Source organism: Nelumbo lutea, chromosome 2 (assembly GCF_056320005.1).
Source record: "Nelumbo lutea isolate HS-2025 chromosome 2, American lotus-T2T, whole genome shotgun sequence".
NCBI lineage: Eukaryota > Viridiplantae > Streptophyta > Magnoliopsida > Proteales > Nelumbonaceae > Nelumbo > Nelumbo lutea.
This window is the reverse complement of record NC_142685.1, coordinates 73,072,362-73,098,980: the sequence shown is the minus strand read 5'-3', so window position 1 is coordinate 73,098,980 and position 26,619 is coordinate 73,072,362. Positions and strand designations below refer to the sequence as shown.

Below are 26,619 nucleotides of genomic sequence, written 5' to 3'. Positions count from 1 at the left end.
TGCCGAACAACCTTCCAAGCAGCGAGTGTCGAACACCTTCTTTCAAGTAACACTAAGGATAGGGGTCCCCCCCATCTTCCCTTTTATAACCAACAGAGGCATAGACCAAGGACAAACCAGCGGTAGTTACTCCTATTAATTGCGCCGGTTCGATTACAATACCAATCCAACCTTCAACACGGAGACCCATAGTACTGATCCAACCATCGACACGGACCCTCGGCTAGGCCACTTAAGACTACGAGGCCACGTAGTAGCATGGCCGAGCACCCACCCACTCCTCGACAGTAGAACTGGGGGAGTGGTTCGAGAACCAAAACTTTGGTTCTCATTTAAGTTCTGCAGCCGATGGGCAGAAGACTCCTTGACAACAACTGACTTGGCGTGGACAAATCGCAAATGACCTCAGTTTCATAGCTCGGTAACCCTAAAGGAACTCGTCTCCGCAGCTCGGCACTCCATGGCCAAGCATCACAACCTCAATTCCGGAGCTCGACCTCCAACCGGCAGCAAAAGGCCTTTCCTTGGCATACGGCCGAGCTAAGCCTCAACTTCGGAAGCTCAACACATCATAGCTCCAAAGCTCAACACATCATTACACAATCCCCAACTCCGAAATATGAACCCAACTCCAAAGCTCAATGCACCATGGCCAAGCATCACCATGGCATAGAAATTTGACTTCCACTTGGGATCAAAACCATTTCTTGGCTCCACCAGGACGGACTTGGAAGCTCAGTTCGACACCTTGGCTCTCTGTCGAGCTACGCAGCCACACAACACTACGGGCCAAGTACTCCCCATCCTCGATTATAGAACTGGGGGAGTGGTGTTCGGATTCTAAAGTCAGAGCTCCTAGAGTTCTGCAGTTGACAAGAGGAATATTCCTTTGCCATTTTCCATAATGCCTGGTTCTCAAGATTCTGACAGGCGCCAAGGAACCCCAAAGGGGCCAGACGGTCATCCAGACATCAAGTTGAAGTTCTTCAACCGAAGAACAAATTGGACTACTTCATTCCTCGACTTCAGAACTGGGGGAGTGGTGTTCGGGTCATGGTTGACCTGGTCCTGCGAGACAAGTGAGCTCCCAACTATCGCCCTGCCATGTCATCCTATCTCGGCCACATCAGCACAACTCGCTGGGGATGTCCCCTATCTTATCCTACCAGCCACGTCAAATGGATGAGCACAACTATAGATAAGGAGGAATGAGGAAAGACGACTCCGCTGGGGAATGGGACTCTATCCCGAATACCTCAGCAGTTAACCTCATCCCGACAACCCCGGAAGCCCACTCCGACCAGGACACGGATCTTCAACTATAAAATGGTACTCCATGCTCGAGGTAAGGGGTCGAACCTTTGAGACCAGTACTGCTACTTAGCTCAGACCAGCATTATCATAGCTCAGCCCGACCACCCACCACCTCTTACTAACTTGAGCGTCAGAGTACTTACCCGGGGATAATTCCTAGGGCCTCTGACTTCTTTCTTGATCACAGGTCTTAAAGCACAGTCTTGTCCTTGTAGTTCGGTCTCGCCTTGTTAGCAAGGACATTGTAGTTGTTATCCTCAGTTCATGCACCTCCTCGTCTCTTAGCTTTTTTGTTACCCCTCCTTTTGGTTTTCGGTAGTGGACGCGGTGGCAATGTCAGGCTTTGATTGGGTTCTGTAAAGCTCTACCCCTCCTTTCTCCCTCTCATGTTTTTGGCAGTTCGAGTTGGCACGGTCCTCCTCTCCATCTACTTAGTCATGGTTTGATTTGCTGAGGATTTGGAGCACAAGAGCACTGGAGCGAAGGACCTGCGACTGAAAAGTTGTGAACGGAACTCTTATTCGATCGATGGATCTCAGTTCAGGTATTCAATATACAAGTGTGTATTTAATTATTTTCTTTCTTCTTCCCCTTGGCTGAAACAAGGCTCTACCCCATTTGCTTTTTCTTCTTTACTAATAGGGTTTCATCTCATAGGTGTTTGGTGAGGGATTGGAGAATAGGAGCACTGGAGAGAAGGACCTCCGACTTAAAAGTTGCCAACTGAACTTCGTATTTCGTGGATAAATCTCAGTTCAGGTATGTATTTATTTATTTTTTCTTTCTTCCCCATGGCTGAAACAGGGCTCTACCCCATCTTCTTTTTCTTCTTTACTAAGCTGAAAACAGTGTATTATGCTCTCGGTAATACAGGGCTCCTGAACACACATTTGGTGCGACTGAACACACATTTGGAAGGAATACATCAAAGAATGATGCAATAAGATTTGTGTAATTTTTTTACGATCTCAACTAGATCTCATATTTTCATAACTTATTTTATAACTGCTAATTGTTATTTAATTTGTTTTTGGGATACTTGCATGATGGTTTCATATATTTGCAACTCATATAATTAAGTCATATGTTTTTCAAAGTGACACCACTCTCTCATTTACATTAGATTACATGGATATTATTTTTGGTAACAATTTATTTTTTTATTTTCCATTACAAGTTTCATAGTTGATTAGTCGTATTGATAAGGTTGTAGTTTCTTCTCTTTTTCATTTTATCCTTGTTTATTTTTTTATTAATTTTTCTGACAGGTGTTTTTGTGGTGCTTGGGCTTGGGGGTTTGTTTGTAGAGTTTGTTTTGACTTCTTTGAAATTGTTAGCAAGCACAATTTCATTGTTGAGTTGTATGCTCTATAATATATGTATCTTTTCTTTTAATTATTTCTTTAAGTTCAGTTTTTTAATTTTATTTGTTATCCCAAATCAATGTTGCTAGATGCATGGAAAATGTGGTTTTGCTTTGTATTGAACTCTAACTATTATTTCCTATCTTTGATAGAAGTTTGTTGTAAATCTAACTCTCTTATTATAAATACATACCAGTCTCGGTCATGAATGATTATCCAAAGATTGCTTTCTTCATCAGAGATTTATCTTGTCTATTATCTTTATTTTTTTTTATCATTTTGTGTAATATCTTTATTATTATCTACTCTAGAGATTTATCTTGAACAAAGCTAATAGTTTCTTTTTTTTCTTTTTTTTTTAATTTGGACTGATTACTGCGGTGAATGTTAATGCTTTCTGTGTATGAATGTTTTTAGGTGTTTTTAGGCTCCTCTTTGGTTCTAATAATGATTTCAGGTTAACATTAGCTGTCCATCCTTTTAGTTTGAATAAATTGTTATTGCAAGAACTCAAAACCTGTTGCACAGGTCATTGGTCTGCACTTGAAAACCAAGATTTTGAACATAAGTGAAAGGAGAAAAAAAAAAATTGAAAAGAATAATTGCAATCCCAAGATGGTTTCACTTTTAGACTTTTCAATCTTGTCTCTATTTGAGGGGTGGTGATTAAGGGAGTAGAGTCTAACTAGACTTGGATTTAGATTCAAATGTGGTAATGGCCTCACCTTAAGTTTGTGTGCTTTACTACAACCTTCCTTTACAAGTTAAGAGTTTCTCCAATCCATACTAAGTTCTTGGCATGTGGTAATTCAGTAAACATGACTTCTTAGTTGGTTGTTTCAGGTAGTTCTATTAGCTTAAAACTTTGATCCTCTTAAGCATCCCTTGGTCAACTCTTATGCTATAGCAACCACAAATACCCTCTTGTCATGAGAATAGAAGACATTGGCCAGACTTAGGTGGGTATGACAGGTAATCAGTCCTTGCTTTAGGACTCCTGAGCAACGATTTCAGGTTGGGTTCTTTTCATAAAATCTCATTGAAAAGTTGTTGATTTAAGAGTTAATCTCTGTTAAGGTTAATTCCTCTACAAGTGTAAGTTGTGAATTCCTTCAAGGTTAGAGGACCTTTATCAAATGAGCTCAGAAGTTGGAAGAATCAGTATGTTAGAGAGTAGCAGACTTATCTCTCATAGATCAAATATTACCACAAAGTCTCCCTTGAAAGTGCAAAACATATACAAGACTCCTGGTTAAATTAATTGCATATCTGTCCTATGTTTCTTCACATTTTTTCATTGTATATTGCATATTTAATTAGATCATCAAAATAATCATTGTTCTAATTTTTTTTTTCTTTGTAGGTTAAAGGTGCAACGAGTGACTCTTAAAGCATAGTTGAAGATAATGGATACTTATATTAAGGGAAAATTGACATTTGTAATACATTTTAAACAATGGATGTATTTTTTTTGGTAGAACAATGGATGTATTCAAATTATATGTGGCATGCTTTGAATTATTACAATAATATAAGTATTTGCTAGAAGCTATTATATAATTTTTATGTGATGTATGAATAAAATAGGTGTTGCTTTAAGGTGGCAGTCCTAATTGTCATTATTTTACTATTTAATTTGGAATATAGCTACAGTTTTTCTATAGATTGAAACAATTAGTTATGGTTTTGCAAGAAATTGTGGGCAAATATTGCTTCTTTTAGCTACGGTTTGTCAAATAACCATAGCTATAGGTTAGAGTATTTAACTTCGCTTTTAGCAAAAAAAAAAATTGTGGTTATAGGTTAGTACATTTAGCTATGGTTTTGTAGCAAACCATAGCTATAAATAGAAGAATTATAGTTATGGTTTTATAAAAATCTGTGATTATAGATTTGGGTATATAACTACAGACAATTTAAAAACCGTAGCTATATACATCTTTTAGCTATGGTTCAGCCAAGGTTCGTATTGTTTGCGTTCACCCTTTAGCTACAAACATAAATCTTAGCTATCAATGAGTTATAGCCACAGGTTAGTTGAACTGTAGCCATAGGCTATAGCCACACGAACATAGGCTACGATTTTCTGTCCCTAGCCAAACCATAGCTATAGGTCTATAGCTACGGTTTTTTTACCTTTAGCCATGGTTTTGTTCATAGCTAAAGGTCATATTTCTTGTAGTGTCAGTTGGGGGGTGAAAAATGCAAATTAACTACTAAGATAAGTGATGAATGTTTCTTCCATAAACAGAAACAGAAACAGACCTAACACACTCCAATGAAAGAACAAAGTCATAAGATATGGATAAATGGAAAAAAGGTGATAGTAATGGTAAAAATTATTAAAATAGAACTAAGTGAGGCTTGCCCATGACCCCGTACATGTCTAGTACTTGAACAATGACCTGTCTATGCCTTGGACATGTCCAAAACTTGGGCATAATCTGTCCATGGACTTAGACATGTCTAGAACATGAACCTATAGTTTTCCATGGGCTGACTTGTACAAACCTGCACCCATCCATAGTTGTCCATGAACCTATACTTGTCCATGGACTTGGACTTGTCCCAAACCTACACCCAACAATGTCCATAGCCCTATACCAGTCCAAACCCTGCACCCAACATTGTCCATGTTTTTGCCCGTATTCAAAACCTACATCCGACATCATCCATAGACTTGCCCAAAAAAAAAAAGGCAAGTGAACATATCATCATGTCCAAAGAACACTAGTGCTAAATGTTCAACAAGGTAATGTTTAAAGTTCCAAAACCAAAAAAAAAAGTTGTCGTGTGTGGGGGTTTCAATAATAACATCATGGATTCAATTATTAATCTTGAACCCACATTTCCACATGGTGAATCCAATAAGGCCTCCTAGCACGTAAGGCCTAAAGTTTGGGAGGGGTGCTTTGACCTACATTACCTCATCTGGTACACCACCTATGTAGTGTACACAACAAAACTTGTAATACACTTGTTATGCTTCTTTGCGACTGTTGTAACAACAGTATGAATTGCCCTTAAATTCGACTACCTAGCTCTTGCATCCTAACCAAGACTATTTTTTCATCCTACAATACATGATGAATCTATATCAACAAGTTTATCCCATTTAAACTAGAATGACAAGCATATAAGCCATAATGATAAAGTAATATTTTGTAAATAGGAAATGAAAAGAATAGTTATCAATCGACTATAATAAGTATACTACAAAACCAATAAATCAACTACATAGTTAGTTCAGCCAATTGATAATGTTATCACCAACAGGTATCATCATCACCCAGGTCCACATCATCTTGGATCTTAGTCCTTGTCACAGCATAACCTCAGTAGTTTGATCATTACCAAGTACAACATACATCTCCATGATCCTTCTTTTTGCAATACGTGCAAGTAGGTTTTCCTGCAATGAATCAAACAATGACTTCATTATGATAACACTCTTCTAGAGACTGACAATAAAGTTATATCGCTTTACTTATCAGCACTCCTACACCTGTGGGTCTGCTTATACCTAATTTTTAGTTTTATCCCATCCAAATCCAAATGTGCCAACTAGTTTTTTTACTTCTATATAGATCAGATTCATTGTACACATCCTACTCTTTATGTTATAGGTTTTCACCTCTAGGCATTTCTTTGCAAACATATGTATATGTTGAGGTCTTGAATCCTTTATTAATTTTATTACCTAAGGAAACTTGCTCCATTAATAACTATCAATGACATGTCAATTGCAACACTCCGTCGGATTTGTTTACTATGCTCCAACTTAGATATTATTGGATGTGACAACATGATCCATTAATAACTATCAACTTCCATTATGTCATTATGAAGGACACAATATGCAATGACAATCTTGACATGTTTGATGAAATCAAAGTATTGAGTGGAGTCTAGGATGGCTCAACACTTTTTCAATACATTGAATACATATTCCACTACATTTCTCATTGAGGAATGCCTATAGTTGAAAATTTCTCTTGGGGATTCAAGCACCCAACCTTGAATCTCATTGAGGTGGTAATGTGTGTTTCAATAAGGAGATACGAATTTTGGCTCATTTTTATACCCCGCATATATGAAATAGTATTTTCCCACATTCACATTATAGAAACACAAATGAACCAATCGATGTAGTAGTAGGGTAAAGATAAAAGTAATCTGTGGGAAAGTACTATTTCATATATAAGATTGTTGGATCTGTAGCTGACCCCTCCCAACTTTAATAACTATTCACCTTCTAATATATTAGTTTTAGGTTTGGTTGTTTTCAAGCTATATTTGTGTAAAATACCTAAATGTTTAGTCTTCAACATAGGAGGACTATTTTTTTTCTTTCTTCTTTCAAACATAATAGCCTTTTCGCTTTTCTATTAAAAGAAGGAGGAGGTCAAGTATTGGAGACTCAAAAAGACTGATTTAGTGTTATGGGCCCGGGTGTAGGATCTCGTCACGGTCGGTCTACGGGGAGAACCTCTTGCATTCCCTTGCGCCTTTCCTTGCGTACAGACCCTATTGTGGAAACCGAATGGGTGATTTGTCCAAGAGACCACCCGAACTCTCCTCACTCTTCTCTTAACTGGAAAACTGAATGCCTTTATTCCAATTCACAGATCCTTAAATAGGAGATTACAAGAGGTGACTCCTTATTCCATTCGGCTAAGCTAGGACAATCCAACTTTAAATCAAACTCCTACTTCTAATAGGTAAACAGACTCCTACTAAGAACAGAACTTAACTCCTATCTCTAATAGATAAGTAAGAACAGAATTGGATAAAGTAAGCTAATGGAGAGCTGGCAAGATAAGCTGGCGTGGCAAGATAAGTTGTTGTGTGGCCCCTCCTCACTGCTGCTGCCGGCGGCGGCGGTATGTCCTTCCTACGAATGCATCCATAACATCACACCCCTCCTGGGCAACAAGCTTGTCCTCAAGCTTGAGATCTGGATAGGCGTTGTGAAGATCAGACCAAGGAATCCAGGTGGCCTCAACTGATGGTAGTTCGTCCCACTCAACTAGCACTTCTAAGGTCCCTCGATTGACGCGGGACCGAACAAGAGCCCGAGGTTGGAGAATGGGTCTGCCGTCCTTTATGGGTGGTAGGGGAGGTATCTTCTCAGGAGGAGTCCCTGTAAATTGCTTGAGTAAGGACACGTGGAAGGTATCATGGAGTCTACTGTGGTCTGGTAGCTCGAGTTGATATGAAACCTTCCCGATTTGCTGTAAAATCTTGAAGGGCCCATAGAATTTGGGGTTTAGTTTAGGGGAAGCTCTACGTCTAAGAGAGTGCTGCCGATAGGGTTGGAGCTTCAGCCATACGAACTGTCTGGGTTCAAAGGTTAATTCTCTATGGTGCTGATCGTAGGCATTCTTCATGTGTGTCTGAGCCTGCTGTAAGTGTAGGGAGACTTCGGCGAGGAGGGCATCGTGGTCGTGCAGGCCTCGATCCACTTCTTCCAACCGTGTCAAACCCAGTTCGTAAGACAATAGACGGGGAGGGTCCCAACCATAAACAACCCGAAAGGGAGTCATGCCAAGAGAGAAGTGATAAGATGTGTTGTAACAGTATTCGGCCCACAGGAGGTACTCCACCCAACGTCATGGCTGGTCTCCCACAAAATAGCGGAGGTACATCTCTATCGTTCGGTTTACCACCTTCATTTGGTCGTCCGTCTGTGGATGGTAGGTGGAGGAGAAGGTTAGGGTTGTTCCCTGTAGTCGAAATAGCACCTTCCAGAAGGTGCTAGTAAAAACCGGGTTCCTGTCACTAACAATGGATTCGGGTAGCCCATGTAGTCGGAAAATATGGGTGAAGAAGGTGTGGGCGACTGAGACTGCTCTATATGGGTGGGATAAAGGAAGGAAATGAGCATACTTGGAAAAACGGTCCACCACCATGAATAAGACTGATTTCTCGCCAACCTTGGGTAGGCCCTCAATGAAATCCATGAAAATATTGGCCCAGATCTAAGTTGGAAGTGAAAGCGGTTGGAGAAGGCCTGCTGGGTGCAAGTTTTCCCACTTTTGTTGTTGACACATAGAGCAATTCTAAATGAAGTCCCGCACCAAAGCCCTCATGCCCCGCCTGTGGAAATCGGCATGAATATAGTGCAATGTTTTCTGGACACCTTCATGCGTGGAGTTGTGTATGCTAGAGATGATGAAGGAGATTAAGGGACAGTCGGCTGGAAGATATATCCATCCCTTGTAGAGTGGTAACCCGTCGTGCATAGACCAATTTGGGTTGGGCGTTCCAGACTGTATTTTCTGGACAAGATCATTCCACTCTGGTGATTGAGGCAATGTGTTCCGGATGTCTTCCAGCAGGGTGGCTTGGGGTTGAGAGATCACATGGAGGAGCATACTGTCTTCTTCTGCTCGGTGAGACAAGGCATCTGCTGAATGGTTCAAGGTTCCCGCCTTGTAGTCCACCCGAAAATCGAAACCTAGTAGTTTGCTGACCCAATGTTGTTGCGGCGAAGTGGTAAGCCATTGTTCCAACAAATATTTGAGGCTGTAGTGGTCCGTCTTGACGACGAAGGACCTTCACCATAAGTATGGCCTCCAGTGCTGCACTGCCTTAGCCATCCCAATCAGTTCCCATTCATAGGCGGGTAATTTAAGGTGGCGGTCAGCCAGTTTGCGGCTGAAACAGGCGACCGGATGTCCTTGCTGCTGTAGTATGGCACCGATGTTGGTGCCGAATGCATCGCATTTGACTGTGAACTCGAGCTCAAAGTTTGGCAGTTGTAGGACTGGAGTGGAGGAGGGGGCTTCTCTTAAACTCGCAAAGGCTACATCGGCTGTATGATCCCAGTGGAAAGCATTCTTCTTGAGAAGTATTGGGTGCCATGGAGTTCATCCAACAGCTCATCTACGATGGGGATAGGAAACTTATCCTTGATCGTCCGACTGTTAAGCTCTCTGTAGTCCACACAAAATCTCCAAGTCCCATCCTACTTGGGTACCAACAGAACCAGAGAGGAAAAAGGGGAGCGACTGGGATGGATGATCCCTTGCTGTAACATATCCGCACACTACCTCTCTATTTCATCCTTTTGTCAATGTGGGTAGCAATAGGGTCGGACGATGACGGGATCTGATCGGGCTATCAGAGGGATCCGAGGATCGCAGTCTCTGGAAGGTGGAAGCCTCTTGGGTTCTTGGAATACTGTAGAAAATCCGTGAGAAGCCTCTCCATATCTGTGGTGCGCAAGTTCTCACCTTGAAGTGTATGCAACTGCGTCTTTGATCTTATCCCGGTTCCCTGCCATGTAACTGGTTTTCCGTCCAGCTGGAATGTCATAGTCAGGGCGCTGAAATCCCATAGGATTGGCCCTAGAGTGATCAGCCATTTGATTCCCAGGACGATGTCGAATTCATCCAAGGAGAGTACGAATAAATCAGCAAGGAAAGATTCTGATCCAACTTGAATCTTGGTGTCCTTGCAGATTCCGGGGTTGTGAACTCTTTCCCCATTTGCCACGGCTACCTGTAACTGCGGCCTGATTTCCATCGGTAGTTCTAACTGGCAGGCAGCCTGTTCACTATCAAAGTTGTGGGTGTTGTCGGAGTCTATGAGAATACGTACTGGTTTCCCTGCTAGCAGCGCCCTTAGTTGCATGGTTTGTGAGGTTTTGATCCCCATGATTGCATGGAGGGAGATCTCGGGGTCTGATGCTATAGGTTCATCCTCGTCCTCTTCGGGTTCGTCTACCAGAAGACAAAATAGCTTCTTGCACCTATGCCCGGAGGAGTACAGATCATCGCAGTTGAAGCACTGCCTTCTTGTGCGTTGTTCTGCCATCTCGGCTCGGGATAGTCGTCTAATAGGGGGTGTTGTCCTGCTACTCCCTATACTTGATGCCGATCTGGAAGGGTTACCGGTAGGAAGCCTCAATTCCCTGCTGGCAGTTGAAGAAGGAGGCACTCCTGCTGCCTTCAAAAGAGCCCAGGTTCATCACTGTGACCAGGTTGGGAGGGTGTTGCATCTCCACGTCCACCCTTAGGGGTTCTGCTAGCCCTACGGTGAACATATCGACTTGATGATCTGTGCAAACCGAGGTTGCTCTGGCGAGAAGGGTCTGGAACTGGTGTTGGTATTCTGCCACGGTTCCAATTTGCTTGAGGTTAATTAACTCACCCAACGGGTTGCTTGTCAACGGGGGTCCAAACCTGAGGAGGCAGTAGGATTTAAATTGACCCCAACTGAGCCCGGGTTCTTCCTGCACCAGACGGTAGAACCAGAGTTGTGCATCTTCCAATAGGTGGAAAGCGGCCAGACTGACCTTGTCTTTGTCATCAGTGCGCTGATTACGGAAGAACTGTTCACAACGATACAACCATCCTAACGGGTCTCTGGTGCCATTGTAAGACGGAAATTCTAGCCGACTATACTTGGGGGTAATTGCGGCTGTCGGGGCAGCGATCTGTTGTTCGCTGGACGTCTCTGCCCAGTCCGGGCGACGACTGTTGGTGGTGGCGGTTCCCTTAGAGTTTTTTTCTTTGTTGGAGAGGAACGTTTCCAGCAGGCGTCGTAGCTCCCGGACTTCATCCTTGACTTCACGAACCTCCATGATGGTTTCTGCGAGCCTATGCTCCAATTCGTGGACCCTGGATGGCAGCGGCTCCTGATCCCCCATGACGGTAGGCTCTGATACCAGAATGTTATGGGCTCAGGCGTAGGATCTCATCACGGGTCGGTCCATGGGGAGAACCTCTTGCTTCCCCTTGCGCCTTCCCTTGCATGCAGACCCTATTGTGGCAACCAAATGAGTGATTTGTCCAAGAGACCACCCGAACTCTCCTCTCTTCTCTTAACTGGAAAACTGAATGCCTTTATTCCAATTCACAGCTCCTTAAATAGGAGATTATAAGAGGTGACTCCTTATTCCATCCGGCTAAGCTAAGACAATCCAACTTTAAATCAAACTCCTACTTCTAATAGATAAACAAACTCCTACTAACAACAGAACTTAACTCCTATCTCTAATAGATAAGTAAGCACAGAACTGGATAAAGTAAGCTAATGGAGAGCTGGCAGGATAAGTTGATGTGGCAAAATAAGTTGCTGTGTGGCCCCTCCTCACTGCTGCTGCCTGCGGCGGCGGTATATCCTTCCTACGAATGCATCCATAACATTTAGATTGAGACCTTTGTTGCAATCAATCTAGGTAAGTTATTTTTTTTTTTTCTTTAAATCATTAAGTTTTGCTTTCTTTAGCATTTTAGGATTAGTTTTAAATCAAGAATTAGGGATTTTTGTCGCACATCCATTTTTCAACAACTTTCTGGCAAGAAAAATGATTCAAATCAGAATACTATGTCATAATGATCCTAACAAATCCAATCTTATATTATTTTGATTTGTAGGATATGATGTTAAAATTATAACTAGTTTGAAATCAGCCACCTTTAGGCCACTAGAAACTGGCTATCTAGCAAGTTTTAGGCCAGATTTTAATTCCAAACCATAGTTCTCAGTGGGCTCTAAATCCCAGAAAATGATGATAATTAACCAACTTTAGACCGATCAAAAGGGGCCATGTAGTTCTAGAAATTGTCGAAAATTACATCTAAGTGATAGTATATCATGAGATCTTTCTAATGCGCAATAGGTTATACTCTCAAAACAAATAACTAAACTGGAAGTGATGGTTTTATAAAGTCAGGTACTTAATCATGACGAATTTGGATAATCTGGAAATAGTTGGTCAATAATTAAATTTGGGCAGCTAAAAAACAACTGTTTTGTAATATTCTTGGGCTAAATTTGATTCTATCTTATAACTAGTGGTAGGGAGTTTATATTTGAAGGATAAATTCATAAATTTTGTCCTTAGAAGCCTATTACATGAAATTAAAAATTAGAGAAACTTAGAAGCCCAAGTTATAAACCATTTTATATTTAGTGGGATTTATGCAATAAGCTAAAATTGTTGTAATAATTTTTTATCTACCTATTTATTATTTATAGGCTTTCACAACACACTTTGACTTGGTATATATATTGGGTACTGGGATTTAACATACCAAGTAAATGATCTTCTATCTCTATGGTTAGTTTTGAAAATGTTAATTGAACAAGAGTATATAATACTTAGATTTTTACATAAAATAAGATCAACCGTGAGAAAATATTTGACCTTATGAAATGATAGATTATAAGCAAAACTTTTAGACAATTTTAGTTTAGACTTATGCTGAATACATTGTTAACTATTTGAAATGATTTATTTGATACTCCATCTTTCTTAAAATATTCAATTGATTTTCTGAATATATAAGCCATGTTTGGCATCACTTTGGAGGATCGATTCTTTAGATTCTCACAGTCCTCCTAATGAAAAATGCATTTGGTTTGGTCTATTCTAGGTTTCTATTTCTAAAAGGGGGTGAAATTAGGGCTGGAATATGCAATTTTCAAAATCAATAAAATTTCACTTCTGAGAATCTTAATTCTCAGAAGTCCAATTCTCACTACGTCCTGCTCTTAAATACCGAACAAGTGTGCCACCAATACACAGGTTAGGGCACCATGGTAATTTCATGCCATAAACATAAAACCATCAATCAAAACCCTATACCATTTCCTCCTCCTCCTCCTCCATCTTCTTCTTCTTCTTCTTCTTCATTGATTGTCTACTCTTAACCGATGCTTGGATGATGGTGAAAATATCTGGTAAGATTGTTTTTTTCTAATTCTTTTATATTTTCAATCATTCCTCCATACGTTCAAGAGAAAAAAATTTGTTGGTTTTCCACATCTTGATGCAATGGCTAGCAATGCAAGTTGTGAGGAGAGAACTTGCTAAATGTGGTTTAGAAAAGTTTAGGTGACTGGTGAGACAATTCATTAGACTTGGTATTCAAGTGAGGCTCTAAAGACTTAGGACACAAGAGAATCAGTTATCATGCAATGCACTAATGGGACTAAATGTGTTGATGAAACAATGAAGCTAATTGACATAGAGAAAGCTAAAAAGAATGCAATTGGGTAGCTGGACAATGGGATTAGGGAAATCTAAAATACTTTACTTTAGTAACCGATGATGCAGTAAGTGAAAAAGCAAAATCATAAGTGTGACTATGGTGGGGTCGATTACTGAAAGGATAGAAGGAACTAACATCTTATTATGGGTACTTGAACGGATAAGCAAATACAAACGCAGCATGATACATTTATTTTAATCAACACACTACGTATGTCTTTAAGTGTAAAATAATAGAGAGAATAGCTAAAAGAGTGGATGGGAGTATGCCTTAGAGTTGGCAAATAAAGTTTACATTACTCCACTTTTAGACTTTTAACAGTTTAGCTTTTCAACAAGAAACATTGAACTAGATTACCTCACTAACCGTGCATCTCCTAAGACCTTTGGCTTCGTGAGCAATTCCTTAGCTTTAGGTTGAATTTTTCTTTGCTTTTACAAACCAATTGTGGTGGTTATGTAGCCTAAAAGAGAGAGAAAACTGTTGGATGTCTATGACTTTTTTTTGCAATTAGATCTATGCTTCAAAAATGCTTCAGCTACTTTGCCTTGAATATGTGCATGACTAAAGAGGTTATTTGGCTCGAAAATGATATGGGGAGAGTGAGTGAAGAGGCTTTGGGACGTGAAAGCGGGGTATTCTCTAGTCTAATGGGAGTAGAGCTCTCTCCCTAAGATAGGTTTGTGTCTAGAATGTGAGAAAGGGGTGGTATTTATAGATTTTTTGGGAGGATTCTAGAAGGGAATGAAAGGCTGAGATTTGGAGACAAAGGGAGATCAAAGGCTGAGGTTTAAAAGGGTTTTTAGAGGGATATTTATTGAGAGAATGGGCTGTCTCAGCTTTGGGAGAAATCCTCCCAATCAATCAAGACAATAAGTGGAAGATTTTACCAATTTACCTGAATTGAACATTCCAAGTTTAGGTGATTGGCTTGATTTACTAAAGGATCCTATCTGGTCAAATCTTGAATTTTAAGATGGTTCTAGTGAAGGGATGAGATAATAGATGCCCGAATCTTAAGGAATAGAATGGGCGAGTTTCAAAAATTACTCTCCATCCTACTGGAAATCGTATTCCCTATTTTAGAAAAATCATATTTTTCAAAGATCAATCTTGAACCAAGAACTGAACCAGATCTGAACAAAAGCAGTAGGAGAGGGATATACCTGATACGGAGAAATAATATCTCCCAATGGAGGTGTTCACGCCCAAGGAAGGAACCAAAAACTGCTCCCACTGAATATGGCGCAGTGCAGGATGGAGCAGAGTCAACAGTGTTCTTCCCAAAACCTGATCCATCACAAGAATCAGCAGGATGCCACGTGAGCACAGCTTCCTATCAGTCCCTTCACAAGAAACCGATATCAAGATCCAATCTTGATTTTTCCCACCTAACTGGAGAGATTGAATTGGCAGGTGAGGCGACAGCAGGAAAGAGGAGGCAAAAAGAATTTCACAGGGTTGCAGAATTATTCCTTCTGTGATTTCAGCTCTGAAGAGGATGTGAATGTATCTCTACTAAAGGCTACCGTCCCCTCCTCCTTTTATAACTTTAAAGAGATCAGCTCCTAATCCCATTAGGAGTTGTTGATCCAAATCATATTTGGATCAGAATTCCCTTTAAGTGATAAGGGTAAACCCTTATCTTATCTGCAGATTAGATCAGTCTTCTCCTAATCTCATTAGGAGGTTTCCAAATCTGAATGACATTTAGATCTGGACTCTCTGATTGTATAGGGTTAAGACCCTATCCTATCTGCTAATCCAATCCCAGAATTCGCCCCTTATTTACTAATCAAATCAACCCAGTTCAAAATGGGCTTTAGGTCCAATAAGGTTATGTGCTCACTTAGCCTTCCAAACTACTGCCCAGTTGGGCTTCCTTGTATGGCCTGGGACCCAAACATTGATATACACATCAGCCACATGGTTTCATCCTAGCCTTTGTTACAAGGCCTGGCCGAATACACTGTTATGGACAGTGCACCCCCTAAGACCCATCACATGGCCTCTATGGGCCCAACACTTACCCTAAGTGGTCCCTGGGTCAAGCCACCTTGTAACACCTAAGAACTGTGGGCAGATGCAAAATTAGCCCATCAGGTATTACCCTAAATGGTCTTACACTTAATCTCTCAGCCCATAATGATTAAACACTGCCCGACAAGAGAGGACCTCTCCCTCGACTGCAAGGAACAGTGTTGCACTCTCTATTTACATGGATCCCGGGAATTAAAACCTTTTGCAAACGTTTGGAAACCATAATATATACACTTTTATATCTCATATAAAATATATTTTGCAAAACAAATCTCAACAATTGAAATTGGCTACTGGCAGTCTTGGTTTCCATCAGAGAGATTGCATCCCCGATCATTACCTTTGTCTGACAAAGGGGTTGATCATGTCACTATGATCACCCACTCAAATGAATTCTCAGACTGTCCCAACATACCCAGGTTTTGACTCCCATTAAGGATCTCACTGATTGGCATATCAAAGACAATCCAATCCGACATCTAGTGCAGTATCATAATCGAGTCAAGGGATTAGGTGTAACTTTCCAGTTTTGCCCATCAATCTCCAAGGTCCAGGGCAATATTAGAAATCTGGTCCAGTTCAAATATTCAATTAATCCTACACTACATGTGCCTTGGGTCTCACCCTGGCGGCTAAGACAAGCCACCCCAACATTTGGCAGCACACCAGTGTCAGCCTTGGCAGGATAAATCTCTCCAGACTTATCCAATGGCTATGAATATTCTAAACTAACATGAGTCTCATAAGTGTCCAGTTTAAGGGTATTACACAGAAACACACCACAGGAACATGAATCAAATATGTACTTTATTAATTTACAATAAATTCATAATGCACATCATTCTAATTGGAGCTAAGGGCATACAATTGTCTAACAGCTCCCACTTGCACTTAGGTCCAATCTGGTATAAGCCAGAGTCCCATACTTTCCACGTGTTTCTCAAACACTTTCTGTGTCAGTGGCTTAGTCAATGGTTCTGCTACATTCTCCACTGACGCTACCTTCTAAATTAGGACATCCCCTCTACCAACAATCTCCCACAGTACGTGGTAATTCCTCTCGATGTGCTTCGACTTTGAGTGGGCTTATGGCTCCTTAGCCTGAGCAATCGCTCCATTGTTGTCACACAACAACGGGATGGGTGATGTGCTGGATGGAACTATTCCCAATTCGTGAACGAACTTCTTCATCCACACGACTTCCTTAGTAGCTTCACTTGCAGCAATGTATTCGGCTTCGGTTGTGGAGTCTGCCGTGGACCCCTGTTTGCTGCTTTTCGAGCAAACAACACATGATCCTATCGTGAAAATATACCCAGATATAGGCTTTTTATCATCTGGATTCGATTGGAAATCGGCATCAGTATACCCCTAGATCTATAGTGAACTACCATTGAATACCAGACAAAACTCTTTTGTCCTTCGAAGGTACTTAAGTATGTTTTTCACAATAGTCCAGTGCTCCTGCCTTGGGTTGGCCTAAAATCTGCTTACCACACTCACTGCCAGTGCTATGTCAGGACGAGTGCACAACATGGCATACATGATGCTCCCTACAGCTGAGGCAGAGGGAATGTCCTTCATACCCTCAATCTCCTCAGAGGTCTTGGGAGACATCTTCTTGGAGAGAGTGACTCCGTGCCTGAAAAGAACATTTCCCTTCTTGGAGCTCTCCATGTTGTATCTCTTGACAATTTTGTCAATGTAAGCAGATTGGGGTAATCCTATTATCCGCTTCGATCTAGCTCTTTAGAGTCGAAGACCTAGTATATAGGAGGCTTCTCCAAGATCTTTCATGGAGAATTGCTGTGAAAGCCACACTTTCACCGTAGTCAACATTCCTACATCATTCCCAATGAGTAGAATACCGTCTACATACAGAACCAATAACGTAACCTTGTCCCCACTAGTCTTCCTGTAAACATAGGGCTCATCCGGATTCTGCTCAAAGTCAAACGTTTTGACAGTAGAGTCAAATCGGATGTTCCAACTCCTAAAAGCTCGCTTAAGTCCACATATGGATCTATTTAGTTTACACACCATGTGTTCCTAACATGCAGCTATGAAGCCTTGCGGCTGCTGCATATAGATATCTTTAGTAAAATCTCCATTCAGGAACACAGTTTTGACATCCATTTACCAAATCCCGTAGTCATGGTATGCTGCTATAGCTAGCAGGATCCTAATGGATTTAAGCATGGCCACAGGAGAAAAGGTTTCCTCATAATCGATGCCCTCTTTCTGAGTATACTCTTTCGCCACCATGCGAGCTTTGTAGGTCTCAACCCTACCATCGGGACTCTTCTACCTCTTGTATATCCATTTGCAACCAATTGCTTTTACCCCAGGAGGCAGATCTACTAGAATCCAGACTCCATTGGTCTCCATTGATTCCATCTCAGCTCTCATGGCATCTACCCACTTAAGGGAGTCTATGTCCAACATAGCTTCCGCATAAGTCACGGGATCCTCCTCACTAGTCAAGGCTTCCACCAGGTAACTATCCTGGTCATAACCAAAATGAACTGGTGGCCTGGATACCCAAGTAGATCTTCTAGGTTGGTCACTACCTAGAACTTGTGGAACACCTCTCACTACGTCCGAGCTCTCCTCATCAAGAACGATTTTCCGACGATGATTGTCTAGGATGTAATCACTTTCCAAGAATTGTGCATTTCGACTGTAGAACACCTTCTGCTCACTTGGGTCATAGAATAGGTAACCTACAGAGCCTTTTGGGTAGCCTACAAATAGGTAACGACTGGTCTTAGATTCCAATTTGTCCAGACTCATTCTTTTAACATGTGCCAGACAACCCCAAACCTTCAAGTGTCGTACACTTGGTTTCTTTCCGGTCCAAAGCTCATAGGAAGTCTTCGGAACTGATTTGGTTGGAACTCGGTTCAGCACATATATCGCAGTCTCTAATGTGTATCCCCAAAAGGATGTGGGTAACTCTGAATGGACGAGAAGTGACCGGACCATATCCAATAAGGTCCTATTCCCCATCTTTGAAACACCATTAATTTGTGGTGTAGCAGGAGGAGCCAATTGTGGTACTATCCCGTTGACCTTCAAGTAGCCCTTGAATTATCAGAGAGATACTCACCACCTCGATCCGATCAAAGGGTCTTAATTTCTCTCCTTAACTGTTTCTTGACCTCTTGTCTAAACTCTTTGAACTTTTCAAATGATTCAGACTTATGTCTCATTAGGCACACGTAACCATACCGAGAATAATCATCGGTAAATGTAATAAAGTACAATTGTTGGTTATGGGTCCTAACACTTAGGGGACCACATACATCAGTATGTATAAGGTCAAGCGTGCCTGTACATCTTTTAGGCTTACCGTTAAATGGCATCTTTGTCATCTTACCCTGAAGGCAAGGCTCACAAGTGGGAAGATCTTCTATAGTTAGAAAATCCAAAGGAGCATCCTTTATCAGTCTTGTGATTCGGTCAATACCGATATGGCCAAGTCAGTAATGCCACAGGCACGTGGGATTAACTGTATCACGTACTCTTTTCTTGGGGTTATCAGCCGACGTAGTTTCGGTTATGTTAGTTTCTAGAGAATGATGTAGAACATAGAGATCGTTCTATAGTTCCCCGTATGCGATGAATCTATTATTTCTTTTAATGATAATCGTATTACTAAAAAAGACAGAATATCTATCCGCACACAGTTTTGAGACAGAAATCAAATTTCTTCTTAAATTTTGTACAAAAAGACAATCTTTACAATGGATCCTTCTCTAAAAAATAACTCTATGGTTCCTATCGCCGTAGCTACAACACTTGCAGAAGTCCCCAAGTAGAGCGTCACTTATCCTTCATTCAGCCTTCTACTTACCTTGAACCCCTGCAGTGAGTTACACGCATAAGTTGAAGCCCTAGAGTCAATACACTAGGACGCAGAAGCCACCAATAAATTGGTTTCTATGACACAAGATTCGAAATTACTTTTCTTGGATTCCAGGTACTGAGGACAATTCCTCTTCCAGTGGCTGGTCTATTTGCAGAAGTGGCACACATCCGATGCCCTGTCTTTCTTTTACTTCTTGGGTTTGGCAGCTTTCTTCTGAGGCTTCTTTGCCTTCCTCTTTTTCTTTCCCGATTTGCTAGCTTCAGCAAGCATAGCCATAGGCTCATCCTGCCTAATTAAATCCCCGACCCTCTGCAACATGTTGCTGAGTTCTTGGACGCTGACATTCAGCTTGTTCATATTGTAATTCATTATGAACGGGTTGAAGGAAGGAGGCAAAGAGTTAAGGATGGCATCCATTTATGTGCCAAGATCTAGCCCGGATCCAAGGGCTTCAAGTTCGTTGATGTAACCCATTATCCGAAAACAATGGTCGTAAACTTGTTGCCCCTTGGACAGTTGAGCGGTCATGAACTGTTTCAAGACCTTCTGCCGAGTAGAACGATTCTGCTCTTTGTACATTGTCTTCAAACTATCCAATATGTCCTTGGCTAGTTCGATCTGATCGAACTACCTCTGTATTGGATTGTCCAGAGAGGCAATGACATAGTAGTAGGCTAGGGAGTTTTTATCCTCCCAATCTTGGAATTTCCTCCTTCTGGCCTTAGAAGCCCTGTCGCTCGGACGCTCCGGGGCAGGATTTTCAACTACCTTATCCAATTTTTCAGATGTTAGGACCAGCATGAGGTTACGGTACCAATAGGCATAGTTCGGGCCCTTAAGCTTGTTGTCGTCAAGAAGCTTTACAAATTGTCTGTTTGCCATTTTCTAGTAAAACAGCAAATATTAGTCCACAACCTAATTTGCTTCATGTTCATTACATAGATATGGCTTTTAATCTATGTTCCATTCCCATTTGTTCATCTCTGAGATTTCCCTCCCATCTTAGTGACGGAGATAGCGACTTGTCTCTAGAAATGTGGGAAACCACATAGGGTGCATGGAGCCAACCGTTTCAGCTACAAAACTCCACCACCTTTCTGTGAATGATTGTATCCACTCATCATATGAGTTTTCCCTTTGGCCTTTATCAGACAAGGTTCAGAGCAGTTTTCAGGTAAACCTTTCTATCTAGTGAGTGCTCACCCATCATATTCGTGAACGCCAAGGTACCGTGAGAGAGTTCATCATATGAAACACTCGGACAAACCCAACAGCAAATGGATAGCCCATTTTCTGGTGTGTTTCCTCATTACAGAAGGACCCATCCTCATGCTAATGATGGAAGGCCTTTAGAGAGTTCATCATATGAATCTCCCTATCACAAGCATTCATATTTGTTGGAGGGAACGAATGATTACGCCCTAGTTTGATTTAGGTCAAACCAAAGTGGCTCCCACTGACTTTCATAAAGTCAGATTTCGGTGGGCCCAAATCGGCTAGGGTTTTGCATGTATGCTCTTTAGGAGGTGTGGACCCACCATTGAGGGAGGTCATCCAGTGACCAGTAGGGACACCATGGCAATGATGTGCATTCAGCCATGTTGTGCGCAAGAGCCACTATCGAATTAACATGGGCCAAGCACTTATTACCCATGAACGTAGCACATCACACATCCATACATCACATGCAGGGAAGAATTGATTAAATCAATTAATATCTGTAAAGCCTATTTTAAAGCCCATAATATTAACCATTAATATTATCTAGGTATATGGGCCAAAATTAGGATTGATCAATTTGGTCCGTATAGCTTTATCTGCAAAGTGGGCTTTTAGCAGTTTTAACAAATTAAAATTGGGCCTTTATAGGTTGGGTCGAATTAAATATTCAATTAATTATCAATCCTTAGGCCCATTAGTGGGAGAATTAGGGTGGACATTCAGCCTTGATCGAACCCTAGATTCAGTCCAACTAGTTTGGACCAATTTGGTTCGAATGGGTCTAGGGTTTGAACTTTAATTAAAGATTTAATTCAAGAAATTAATCTGAAATTAATTACTGATAAAAGAAATTTAAGAATCAGTTAGATAGGGTTGTTCGCACAATCCATCCTACAAAACAGAGGTTAGATCATAGTTTGCAGCTTCATAAACTGCAAATCACAGATAGTGATTCTCCCATCTGCGAAATCTCCTTCCTTGCACCACCATCTTCGATCCAAAATAAAAGTAAATAGAAAACCTAATTTCTATTATAATTACATCAGATCAAATGCCTATACATTCAGTCTAAAAATAAAAAATATATATATATTTTACAGACCGAATGTAATAAAATAATCAAGAATTTGCAAAATCGTAGGTTTCCTACACCAATCAAGATTTCGATCTCCATGTGTATGAACAGCCCAAAAATCAAGAAAATTATAAAGAACAATTCTAAATAATAATCAAATTTATAAAATTTAATTTCATATTAATCGCCCATCAACTAGAAACAGTTTTTCCAGAAAAACCTTATATCTACGCAAATCGGGTAGAATGCCTTCTGCCCATTTGCATAGGTTCAAATTTGAACCAATTCGGTTCAAGACTTGAACCTGGCTCTGATACCACTGAAGGGATGAGATATCCATCGTATGGACGCCCAAATCTTGCGGAATAGAATGGGCAAATTTCAAAAATTTCTCTCCATCCTACTAGAAATCGTATTCCCTATTTTAGAAAAATCATATTTTTCAATGATCAATCTTGAACCAAGAACTGAACCAGATCTAAACAAAAGCAGTAGGAGAGGGATATACCTGATACGGAGAAATAATATCTCCATGGAGGTGTTCATGCCCAAGGAAGGAACCAAAAACTGCTCCCCACTGAATATGGCGCAATGCAGGTTGGAGCAGAGTCAGCAGTGTTCTTCCCAAGAACCTGATCCTTCACAAGAATCAGCAGGACGGCACGTGAGCACAGTTTCCTATTAGTCCCTTCACAAGAAACTGATATCAAGATCCAATCTTGATTTCTCCCACCTAACTGAAGATCGAATTGGCAGGTGAGGTGGCAGCAAGAAAGAATTTTGCAGGGTTGCTGAATTCTTCCTTCTGTAATTTCAGCTCTGAAGAGGATGTGAATGTATCTCTACTAAAGGCTGCTGCCCCCTCCTACTTTTATAACTTTAAAAGGATCAGCTCCTAATCCCATTAGGAGTTGTTGATCCAAATCATATTTGGATCAGAATTCCCTTTAAGTGATAAGGGTAAACCCTTATCTTATCTGCAGATTAGATCAGCATTCTCCTAATTTCATTAGGAGGTTTCCAGATCTGAATCACTTTTAGATCTGGACTCTCTGAGTAAATAAGGTTAAGACCCTATCCTATCTGTTAATCCAATCCCAGAATTCGTCCCTTATTTAACTAATCAAATTAGACCAGTTCAAAATGGGCTTTAGCCCAATAAGGTTATGTGCTCACTTAGCCTTCCAAACTGCAACCCAGTTGGGCTTCCTTGTATGGCGTGGGATCCAAAGATTGATATACACATCAGCCACATGGGTTCAGCCCAACCTTTGTTACAAGGCCTGGCCAAATATACTGTTATGGACAGTGCACCCCCTGAGACCCATCACATGGGCTCTATGAGCCCAACACTTACCCTAAATGGTCCCTGGGCCAAACCACCTTGTAACACCCAGGGACTGTGGGCAGATGCAAGATTAGCCCATCAGGTATTACCCTAAATGGTCTTACACTTAACCACTCAGCCCATAATGATCAAACACTACCCGACAAGAGAGGACCTCTCCCTCGGCTGCAAAGAATAGTGTTGCACTCTCTACTTACATGGATCTTGGGAATTAAAACCTTTTGCAAACATTTGAAAACCATAATATATATATACTTTTATATCTCATATAAAATATATTTTGCAAAACAAATCTCAACAATTGAACTCGGCTACCGGCAATCTTGGTTTCCATCAGAGAGAGTGCATCCCCGATCATTACCTTTGTCTAACAAAGGGGCTGATCCTGTCACTATGATCACCCACTCAGATGAATTCTCAAACTGTCCCAACATACCCAGGTTTTGACCCCCGCTAAGGATCTCACTGATTGGCATATCAAAGACAATCCAATCCGACATCTAGTGTAGTATCATAATCGAGTCTAGGGGTCAGGTGTAACTTTCCAGTTTTTCCCATCAATTTCCAAGGTCCAGGGCAATACTGGAAATCTAGTCCGATTCAAAGATTCAATTAATCTTACACTACATGTGCCTTGGGTCTCACCCTGGTGGTTGAGATAGGCCACCCCAACATTTGGCAGCACACCAGTGTCAGCCTTGGCAGGATAATATCCCCATACTTATCCAATGGCTGTGAACATTCTAAACTAACACAAGTCTCATAAGTGTCCGATTTAAGGGTATTACACAGAAACACACCACAGGAACATGAATCAAATATGTACTTTATTCATTTACAATAAATTCATAATGTACATCATTCTGATTGGAGCTAAGGGCATACAATTGTCTAACATTTAGATGTTGGGAGAAAGGTTTGGGATGCCCTAGGCTTGAAGTTGTAGTGAAGGGGATTCCAAACAAAATGCTAGAATTGAGTCTAGCATTGGGTCTCAAGATGGAGGGGTTAACGGTGTCAAAATTGGACGATCTTGGTACCGTTGGACTTAGAATTTTGAGTTCCATCCATTTAAAAGGTTGGATTTCAGATTTCATGATGCATAGGGATCAAGATCAAAGATGATACCGATCGAATGATTAGATTCGATTCCAGCTTTGGGTCTTGAGATGAAGGAGTAAATGGTATCGGATTTGGGTGATCTTGGCGTTGTCAGATTTGGACTTTTGGGCTCTATGTACCTATGATTTTGGATTTCTGATTTGATATGAAATGATATAGTTTTGGATTTCTGATTTGATATGAAATGAGGTTCATGATTAAAATGATCCTGATCAGATGATTAAAATCAGTTATGACTTCAGGTGTTAAGATGAAGGGGTAAACGTTGTTAGATTTGGGTGATCTTGGTGTCATCAGACTCGGATTTTTAGGCTCTACGTACCTATGTGTTAGATTTCTGATTTCACATTAAATGAGGTTCAGGATCAAAATGACTCCGATTGGACAATCATAATCGATTCTGACTTTAGGTCTTAAGATGATGGGGTAAACGGTGTTGTTGCATTTGGATTTTTGGGCTTTACGTACCTATGATTTTGGATTTATGATTTTATGGGAAATGAGGTTCATGATCAAAATGATCTCAATCGGACGCTTGGAATTGGTTCCATCTTCGAGTGTTAAGATGAAGGGGTAAACGGTGTTGGATTTGGAAGATCTTGGTGTTTTCGGACTCGGATTTTTGCGCTCTATGTACCTATGGTGTTGGATTTTTAATTTGATGTGAAATGAAGTTCAGGATCAAAATGACTTTGATTGGATGATCAGAATCAGTTATCTTTGGGTGTTAAGATGAAGGGGTATGTAAAATTCCAAAAATACCCTGGGGTTGACTACGAAGTTAGCTAAAGCATGCTTGAAGCTTAAAGTGCTGCAGAAAGATTGAAGAGCGCAAAAATGGGGTGCCTACAAATTGATCCTCTTTGTTGGAGGATGAGAATCAAAACAACAAAGCTTGAGGAGACAACCCATTTTTGCATTGAAATGCGATGGAATGACTATCCCACTTCAAAATAATGCTGCTTGAAAAAAAATTCATGAAAAAAGAGCTAATGATTGGTTTTGATTGAAAATGATTCCCCCGGAATCTCCTCCTATGGTAAGTTCCCATAGCTGTCTAGCACTCGTTCGGCTGTTGACAAAAGGATTGTCGTATGTAAGCCAATCCCCAGATCTTCCTGAAGGGGTTTTTGAAATGAAATATCTCACCCACAACGTATGTGTAGCTATCTAGGACTACGGTTGCCCCTAGAATAGAGGAATTACAAAATCTTTTGTTAGCTAATTCCATGAGATTTTTTGGGATGCATGATTTGATAAATAAATGATGAAAAAGAAAATATGACCTTTGTCAATGAGAAAACCTTTTTAGCAAAAAATTGTTGAGTGTGAGAAAGTCATTCCAATGTATTTCCTTGTTAAGTACAACTAAAAGACACCCAACAAGTTTTTACACTTGAGTCATGCATGTTTGACATGGGCAAGTCAATATGCCTGGCTATTTGGGAATTTGGCTTTGAAGTCCAAATATGCTTTAATGTTGGGAGTTGGGTCAGCCACCTAATATGAGGATTAAGGGCGTATGGGACTCAAGGCTCCTGTAGTGAATGCAACGCAATAATGGTGGCGATGTTGACACTGATATGAAGACAAGATAAAGCAAGTGAGAAGATGATTAAATGGATGATTGCATACTTGTTGCTTACTTGTGTTGACACTTGATGGTTCATGTTGAAGTTGTCGATTGTGGCTACATGCCTTGTATGATGGAATAAGTGGTGGTAATGGACTACATGAGATGTTGAGAACACTTTTTTTTTTTTGTTTAGAGCAATGTGAATGCATGACTTATTGAAAACATGATTTTTGTTTTTGGAAAACAATTTTTTTGGACTTTCTTGCCTCTAAAGCACTGCTAAAGTTGTTGAACTATTATTAGCACGTTATACACAAAGAATTGATCCAAAACTATTGACTTAGGAGCTTAGCTACTTTTTCAAGATATAAATGTCACAAGATTAGTGATTCATGATTTCCCTTTTGGAATCACGTAGCAAACCTCAACATAAATAGTACCCTAGATTGAGTTTCTTTCATCCTCAGCTATGTGTAGCTTATATCACTTATCCTTTATAAGCTCATCTTGAAGGGATATGGACTTCACTATCCATGCCATTTATTATTTTGTGCCTTCTCTTTTGCATAGTTTCCCTTTCAGGTTTTCAACTCAACAGGCTAGGGAGATGTCCTTCCTTTGGAATGGCTACATCTAGAACAAGGGTCTAGATTGCCTATGTACCCAATGTAGGATCAAGGCA

The 26,619-nt window shown here is 40.7% G+C and overlaps 1 long non-coding RNA gene across 1 annotated transcript; it reads left to right on the top strand.

Moving 5' to 3' along the window:
* The first annotated feature begins 1,349 nt into the window (after nucleotides 1-1,349).
* Nucleotides 1,350-4,238, top strand: LOC148871503 (uncharacterized). The gene is made up of 4 exons (XR_016108328.1): nucleotides 1,350-1,858; nucleotides 1,972-2,073; nucleotides 2,188-2,265; nucleotides 4,042-4,238. It is a non-coding gene; the product is annotated as an uncharacterized LOC148871503 (long non-coding RNA).
* Nucleotides 4,239-26,619: the final 22,381 nt, after the last annotated feature.